General features: G+C 39.4%; 1 long non-coding RNA gene across 1 annotated transcript; it reads left to right on the plus strand.

Moving 5' to 3' along the window:
* Positions 1-1,260: 1,260 nt before the first annotated feature.
* On the plus strand, positions 1,261-8,443 carry LOC308494639. The gene is made up of 3 exons (XR_013992936.1): positions 1,261-1,519; positions 3,135-3,252; positions 6,185-8,443. It is a non-coding gene; the product is annotated as an uncharacterized lncRNA (long non-coding RNA).
* Positions 8,444-9,019: the final 576 nt, after the last annotated feature.

Below are 9,019 nucleotides of genomic sequence, written 5' to 3' on the forward strand. Positions count from 1 at the left end.
ATCACAAAATATTTTCCCCAGCCATTTAAATATGTAAAAAACTTTCTTAGCTCACACTATGAAAAAATAGGCAGTGGGTTGGATGTGGCCTACAAGGTCTAGGTTGCTTACCTCTGCTCTAGAGACAGAACTCAGGACTACTGGGTGGAAACGATGGAAGAGGGAGAGTTTAGCTCAAAATAAAAATAAAGAGACCAGAATTATAAGAAAATGGGATAGGTTTCCCATTTTCTAACCAGGAGGTTAGAACCTCCCATTTTTCATCAAATGTATTCAAGCACCACTGGTTAGGTATGTCATAGGAAGACTCAAAGGTCTTGTGGGGGCTTGGACATGATGCTTTCTAAGTCTACAGGGTTGTGTTTCTGTGAGTTTTGCTTCTTCTACATAGCTATTATTTTTCAACTACTTGCTGTGTGGTTATCTCCCACTCTTACCCACCTAGCATTTGATGATACTGTTTCAATTTGATCCCCAGTTTTTTCATGTGTGTACATAGTATTTCCCTTCCAGAAGCCCTGGAAGGGGTTAATGTCAAAAGGGCAAGGTTCATCAGGCAGCTGCTACACTGTTGCCTAGCAACCATCAGGGGCCCTCAGCAAGCTACTGCAGAGGCCTTTGTGAGAAGATGGTCTGACCCAACCATTAGGGAAGTAAAGAGCAAATGAGATAATACATGTAAATACCCTCTATTAGTTATAAAAACAGTTTAATTCTGTCTTACAGAATATCATATCCTCTTTTACTTTACTAAAAAGTATTTAAATTTTCTTCAAGAAACTTCAGCTTTTTTGTGCTCCCCTCCCTTCCACAGTGGTTTGATCCTGCTTGTTAGAAAAACATCCCCCCTTTCTGCCAACCCTCCACAGTAGTCTGATCCTGTCCCACAGACTCCTAGGCCCTCTTTATGTTCTTACTCTCCTTTCTCCTTTCTATCCTTACCCCAGAGAGGTTTGATGATACCTTATAGAAAAGCATCCCTGTTCAGTTCCCTATACATGTCAGTAGTTTGATCCTATCTGGAGAGCATCAGCATCTTTCCCCCTCCTGTCTCACGCCAATGATTTAATCCTGCGTCATTGAGCATCAGTTTCTTTTAGCTCCTCCCCCGGGGTCTATAGTGGTTTGATCCTACCTCACAGACTATTAGGTCCTTTCTGATTCCCCCTCCAGCATCACTACCACAAATGGTATGGTCCTTAGCTTCAGGTCCTTTTTGAACCCCCCACTGGTCTTCTCAACAGACTGAAGCTGCTTCATCTGATTACTGATCAATCTTGATCCCTTCAGTGGCTTGTTTTTGCATTAGCAATGTAAAACTGGCCCAAATAGGTTTAAAGTGGTCAGAACTTGCTCTTAACCAGTTCAGATCTTTTCTCACAAAAAAAAAAATAAGTTCAGTCCAGTTTAAATCTATTTTGACCAGTTTAAACTAATTCTGCAGAGCTGGAACCTGAGGTCGGTAAACCCAGGAAGATGGCTGAAGATGATGCTGATTCGAGCCAAAGCAAGGAATCAGGTACTTACAGAAGTTTAAACTGAGATGAGAACTAGGAAATAAAACAGATCAAATAAGACTGGAAAATACAGGAGCCAGGGTTGGTTGAGTGGAGGCTCAAAAGAGGTTAGTTTGCACTCAAACATATATATATATATATATATTTTTGAGAGGTGAGAGGCCATTTTGAGGAGGTAATGCAGGATTTTTGGCTTTGCCTTGGTATGTTTGGGAAGTATTATTGGAGATGATCCCATCTAGCAGTCCCATCTGGCTAGAACTGAGACTGGGTTATATGTGGCCCCGGTGATGCCTAGTTCTTCAAGCCAGCCCCAGAGCCCATTCTTTGTGTCTGGCCTCACCTTAGGTTGCAATTATTTAGAGTCCCAAACTATGAATGACAAACTTCCCACTCCTTTAACTGTGGATTGTCATGATGCTTTTTAGCTGTTTAGGGATGCTATTTAGGTTAGAAGATAGGACTGGTAAATCTTGAAGAAAAGAGCTAATTACAATAGGTAAGACATGAATTGGATGGCAGTTAATTAGAATTGAGTTAAGCTATACCTTGCATTTTTTAAGAGAGATGTATAAGAAGGTGGTAGGTTGAGAATAGTATCTAATTTCTCCCTGTGGGACTCATTATCTATCTCATTGTAGTTGGCTGAAGTAGAAATTGGCCTATGTTTGGATTTCTCCTAGGTGGTTGTGTCTCTGTGCTTTGTGGGGACTGCAGTGTAAAGGGAAGGGACAAAAAAAATGGAGGGTGAAAAATGAAAATTTTATAGGCTGTATCATTACTAATTTGTTAAAAATATCTGCAGTGGGACAGTGAGAAGGTTGGATGTTTTGATGATGAGTGACAGAATGCTGCAAGACTGAGTGAGGGTGGGGTTGGAGCGCTGGTTTGGTGCTGTATGTCTCAGATCTTTCTGTAGTTGGATGAGGTTGTATGGCTGCTTACAATAATGTAAAAAAGAAAGGATTCTTATAATGGCATATGAACGTAGCTGCCTGGGAGGGAAATTTATCCTTTTGTGAGAGAATTTGGATTAGGATCCTGTAATTTGAAAGATGTCTTTGAGGAAGATGGATTCAGTTAGCCACTGCCTATTTCTTGACAGGGGAGGATGGCAGCCATTTTTGTCAAGGCAGTTGAATGGCACTTCCAAATGTTAAGGTAGAAAAAAGAAATCAGGAAGTTTGGAGTCAGATAACCCAGGTTTTGAATCCTGGTTCTGCTATTTGTTATGTGGACCTTGAGCAAATTATCTAAACTCCCAAAGATTTGTTTTCCTTATTTATAAAATAAAGTTAATATCATCTGCCCTAAAAAAATGAGAACCTTAGAGTTTAATGCCTTTGGAGCAAAATAGCTGCCATGTAACATTTTTGTTTGATTAAACTAGATTGTGTGGCAGGTTATATTTTTGTGTATGTATGGGGGAAATAATAGATAATTTAGCTTGATAAGGACAATTTCTTTTAAAATTTTCAGCAATATTTTTCCCAAATGAAGCTATTGAACTATTTTGAGGAGTAAATGAGAAACTGTTCATTGAAGTACTTTATATAAAACACAATATAGATATGAGCCATTGTTATTTTTATAATAATATATTGATTATCATTAAAGTGACACTCAGAAAAGCCACAGCATAAAATGGCTTCCAGTGTTGCAGACTCACAGATATCCCCGGTTCCAGTTTCCTACTTCATCGTGGACCTGTGGCCACCAGAAGCCCTGAAGTATGGTATGCAGACTCATAAACTGTGGTGACTCAAAGTGGGGGGTGGGAGATGGGGTATCATGTCAGAGATATAGGTGATAGATGTGGCCTACTGTAAACAGGGCGAGTATCACAATCTGTCCTTCAGCCACAAACATTTTGAAATTATTCTGTTGTAAAGCAAGCCTGGATTACCTTACCTGAATTCTGACACCCTCTCTGAAAATAGCAGGTCAGGTAAAGAAGAAATAGTGAGGGCAATGATGTGGACCTTCATGAATTTGAAAGTCCTGATTCTGCCACTCAGAGGTGAGGAGGATGGGACCCAGGTTAGGCAGTACAGCATGAACTTGAAAACAATGAAACTTTAATATATTTGTGGCTATAGTAGCCCCATAGGGAGCTATGTCCTGTATTCTGATTTGTTGGCTTGGAAATGTGGCCTCTTTTGATAGAGTCACTTGACTAATAGGTGCAATTATGTGATGATTGCAGTGTACCTGTATCACAGCAAGGCACATGACAACAAAGGTTTTCATTTTTATGACATCCTGGTGAACAAGATAGGGGAAACGTGAGTTGGAACATTTTTCCTTTAGTGGAGTTCTGAAATAGTTTTTTTTTAAGTGCTACTATTTATTGAGCACTTACTATGTGCCAGGCATTGTGCTAAGTACTTTATATACATTAATCTAATCTTCACAACAGCCGTATGAGCTATGTGTTAATAGCTCCATCATACAGATGAGGAAACTATCCACAAAGGGTGCTAATTATTGATTCTGTTTCTCTGGAACAAGAATTATTAAGAAGTGTTGGGGGTAGGGTGGTTAGAGCACATTCTCTAAGGGGTTTATCAGAATCACCTGGATGAGAGTTTTTCCAAACCACATAGGCCTTTCCCTTCATTACAGTACACCCCTTTAGAAGGCCTGCCCTTCGTTGGCTATCTAATATTTGTGAGCTACTGTGATTGATGGGAATGGGTGGTAGGAGGGCCCTTAGGTGTGTTGAAGGCAAGAAAAAAGTTTGAATTTCACTATTGCAAAGAGAGATCCCTAGTGGTAGGCTGTAGGGCTCCGTGACTGGCTCTGTCTTGGTTTCAACATTTTAATTAATGACTTGGATGATGATATAGAAGAGTATGCTCATCAACCTTTAAGAGAGAACTGGAGTAGGAGGGGAAGTATATATACTGGATGATGGAACCAGGAATCCAAGAAGAATTTACTGGACTGCAAAAATGGTTCAAAAATAACAGAATTGGCTGGCCTGGTGGCTCAGGTGGTTGGAGCGCTGTGTTCCTAACGCTGAGGTGGCTGGCTTGATTCCCACATGGGCCAGTTAGCTGCGCCCTCTACAGCTAAGATTGTGAACAACGGTTCTCCCTGGAGCTGGACTGCCACGCGCTGCTGTGCTGCCGTGGGCTACTGTGTACTGCCAGGAGTGGCCAGCGGCCGGCAGCCAGTGGAGCAGCCATGGGCTGCTGTCTGCTGCCGTGGGATGCCGTGTGCTGCCATGAGTGGCCGACAGCCAGCGTGAGTGGCTGGCAGCCATCGTGAGTGGTCAGCAGCCGGCGAGAGCTGCCTTGAGCTGCTGTGAGCGGCCGACTGATGACTGGCGACCCACTGCCTCAGCCAGGGGGGGAGCGCAAGGCTCATTAATACCAGCATGGGCAAGGCAGCTGTGTCCTACACAAACAGACTGAGAAACAACAGCTTGAACTGGAGTGGGGGGGAGGCGGAAGAAGGGGGGAAAACAGAATTAATGTGGTAAGAATAAATGTGACATCTTGCATAAGTTTCATAAAATTAAAAAGAATGTTAGCAATTCTACAGCATGGGTATATGTTTAATATGGCTAACAAAAAAGTTAATGGAAACTCTGGCTGCATTAATAATAATATAGAGTCTAGAATAAGGAAGGCGATTATTCCATTCTTTTTTGAGTATGTAGAACCACACCTGAGGTATTGTGCTCATTTATGGCAGTTCTCTCTTAAAGAGGGACAAGGACAAAATAGAGGTTAAGTAGAGAAGCCTGGAAGGTAGAGAGGGGCATGTTGCTTTCTTTAAGTATCTGCAGGGTTATCAGAAGAAAAGGGATTTTATCTCTATGATGTGATCCCAAGTGGTAAAATTAGGATTGTTAGGTAGAAGTTACAGCAGAGTTGACTGCAGATAAAATGGGCTGTGTTAGAAGGAAATGAGTTCCCTATCATAGGAAATGTTTAAGCAGAAGCTGGATGACTACCTGTTAGGGTTTTAAGTTTTGCTACAAAACGTCAAATGCAGTCTTAATTGCTGCAGTTCAGTGGATTGAGAGAATCTCCATGAGCATTTCTTGAATGTTCTTTGTCTGGTTGATGGGCGGGGTGATGATCAGAAAGAAGAGGTGGAAAGTAAACCCTGAGAATAACTAGTGAATCCAAGGAAATCTTGGGGTTAGATGGTGTGGCCCAGCCAAGGGTGACACTGAATGAAGGAAATGTTTACTAAGCACCTAACCTGTGCCTAGTGATTTTACACACATTATTTCTTAATTTTCACATCAGGTGATTATGTGTTTTTAGCATTTCTTTTACAGGTGAGAAAATGAAGGCTCAGAGCAGTTAAGTGACTTGCCTAAGGTCATGCAGCTAGTAAGTGACTTTGGGGGAGCACATCAGAACCATATGTAGGGAAAAATGTGACAGAATTTCTACTTTTTACCTGATCACTTCTCCAGTTGAGTAAAGAGCTAGTATTGCCAGAGGTGAGTCAGAACTGTGTGGATAAGTATGTCATGCTGGGCTGGGTGCCTGGAGTAGATGAGAATATGAAGATATATGATCAGCCTCTAGTCCAGCAGGTCCTGGAGGATTGTGTTGGAACACAGCTGAGCTATTACACAAGCTAAATGGCATGACTGTTTATTCATAATGTCTGTACCTTATACGAACCACTGTCTTCCATAGACTCTCAGATTGGCACTGCTGTAAGAGGACATAAAGACCTTCAAAATGCAGACAAGCTTATCTATTTTGAAGAACAGGAAACTGTGATCCAGAGGGGAAGGGACTTCTCCAAATTCTTCCACGTAATAATTTTGCTTCTGATATTGCCAGGGATATTTTTTTTAAGTGCAATCTAGCAAATTTAATATTGAGGTTTCTTAGAGCAGATTTGTTTTTCAGGAAAGACCAACTCTCCTGTGAAACTTGGTACTTTGTTTCAGAGCTAAAAAATATACGTGTAGAGTCCTGGTGTGTGTGTGTGTGTGTGTGTGTGTGTGTTTTCCTTATACCGTAGAAATCAGCATAAGCAAAATGGAAAGAGCATAAGCTTTAGATTCAGACAGATTGGGTTTAATTTCTTTGCTGGAACCCATGGGAAATTCTTTAACTTCTTTGAGTTTCAGATTCATTATCTGTGAAAATGGGGATAATCATTATTTGATTTTAACCATGTAATGTTTGAGGTGCTTGTTAAAAATCCAGGTGCAGAGATTTCAGAAGGGCTGAAGTTCAAGAGAATGACCAAGTCTGGGGATACAGATTTGAAAATCAACAGCCAAGGGGAAGGTATATAAATTTACATGCATGATGACCATGCCTAGGCAGAGGGATCTCTTCCATCTGATATCTCTTTAGCTATTTGAGGTTGAAAGTGATGTTATACAGATGATTCAATTTTCTAGACTTGACATCTGTGGATGTCGGAATGATAAAAAATAATTCAGTATTTGTCTTGGGTTCTAACCTCTCCATTGGCCAAGTTGTCCTTCTGAGGACATAATCATATTTTAGTTTTATCATTCTTGAGGTGTGGTGTTTTAAAGCTAAACACAGTATCCTGATTTGGTGTGGAGAAACAGAAAGACCATCGCCTCCTTAATTCTAGGAATTATACTTTTATTTGTGTGTGCATTAGCTCATTTTGGGTCTCCATATCTCACCACTGACTCATATTATGTATATTGTTGACTAAACCTCCTAAGTCTTTTAGCAGCCACTACTGATAAGCCATCTTTTTGACACCTCCCCCCAATCATGAACTAGTGATTGTTTATAGCAGTGAGTCTCAAATCTTAGCATGCAAAAATTTTACCTGGGAAGCTTGTTAAAAATGGAGACTCTGGGCACCCAGTCACCAATATTCAGATTCATTAGGTCTGCGATTGGGCCCAGGAAACTGCTTTAACAAACACTTCAGGTGACTCCATCGCAGGTTATTCTTGACAGTGCTCTGAGAAATAGTGTGCTATGGCACGGAGAGAACTGCATTTGGCTCCTTGTAGTTCCTGGTAGAGACTTGTCCTCTAGCTCCATACTTGGCCCCACTTAACTGCAGAATGCAGCCATGAAGGAGCTGTAGGGTATCACCAGCTCCATCTCATTTCTTGATATCCAACACTTGGTTTAGTGGAAAAGGTTAGACTTTTCCCCTTGTTTTTCCATTTTTTTGCAGCTTCTTAAATACTCTAGAACTGGATGACCTGTATTTAGGAGGTCACTTCATTGGGAGTCAGAATAATACAGTGTTCAAAACATGAAGTTCATTGATTGGTGATTGGTTTGCTTGTTACCTTCCAAAAAGATTTGATACACCATCCACCAAACTGAATTTCAGGTGTACTAAAGAGTTTTGTGAGAATATTGAAGATTTTTAAAATAGAAGAAAGTGTAGGTGAATAAATTATTTCCTCTTTGCATAGGTGTAAAATAATATATCACAAAAGGAAGGGCTATATATTTGCATATATACAAATGAAAACCTCTGTCAATTTAAACATGAGCAAAATTAAAATGCAAACGACAAATGAAATCTGTGCAACAAATATGACAAATACTCATTTGTGGATTCTATATTTGCAAATTTGTCAACTTGCTAAAGTTTATTCATAACCCCCAAATCAATACCTGTGGTGTTTTTATCGTCATTCATGGATATACACAGAGTTGCAAAACATTTGAATTGCACAATGTGCATGTACCCAGCTGAGGTTCAACAAGGCAATTCTCTGCCTTCTTGTTTCAGCTCTCGTACTATAAATAAGTGTACTTTTCATGGTGTATTTAGTGCCATGCTTTTCACATTTTTGTGCTTTTTGTTTGGTGATTTTGCTGTTTAAGATGTTCCTGAAACTTAGTGTTGAATTTCTGTTTAGTGTTCCTGAGTGAAAGTAGGCTGTGATGTGACTTATGGAGAAAATATGTGGGTAAGATAAGTTTAGTTCAGTCATAAGATATAGTACTATTTGCATTCAGTTCAATGGTAACAAATCATATATATATATATATATATATATATATATATATATATATATATACACATACACACACCTGTATATATATATATGTATGTATGTATGCATATATGTATATATATACATATGTATCAAAGTGTCTTAAAACAGAAACACACATAAACAAAGTATGTACTGACTTGTTGACGAAAATGTGACAGAGGCTCACAGGAACTTAAATGTATTTCCCCAGGAAAAACATTTAATTCAGTGTTTGCAGTGACTTTATAAAGCATAACTACTGTGAATAATGAGAATCAAATGTATATAATTATGATTACTATGTAACATGCTAAATATATCAAAATACATGTAAACTGATAAAACTTAGCAAGATTCTGGTAAAAAAAATGGGCAAAGAAAATATATAGATAATTTGCAGAACAAGGAAAACAAACCATGTATAGAAACATTTTACTGAACTTCCATTTTACTAGTAATCGAGGACATCAAATTGAAACAATGATGGTATGTAATTTTTTTTTGCCTATCATAATACTTTATG

Source organism: Rhinolophus hipposideros (genome assembly GCF_964194185.1).
Source record: "Rhinolophus hipposideros genome assembly, chromosome: X".
Taxonomy (NCBI): Eukaryota; Metazoa; Chordata; class Mammalia; order Chiroptera; family Rhinolophidae; genus Rhinolophus; species Rhinolophus hipposideros.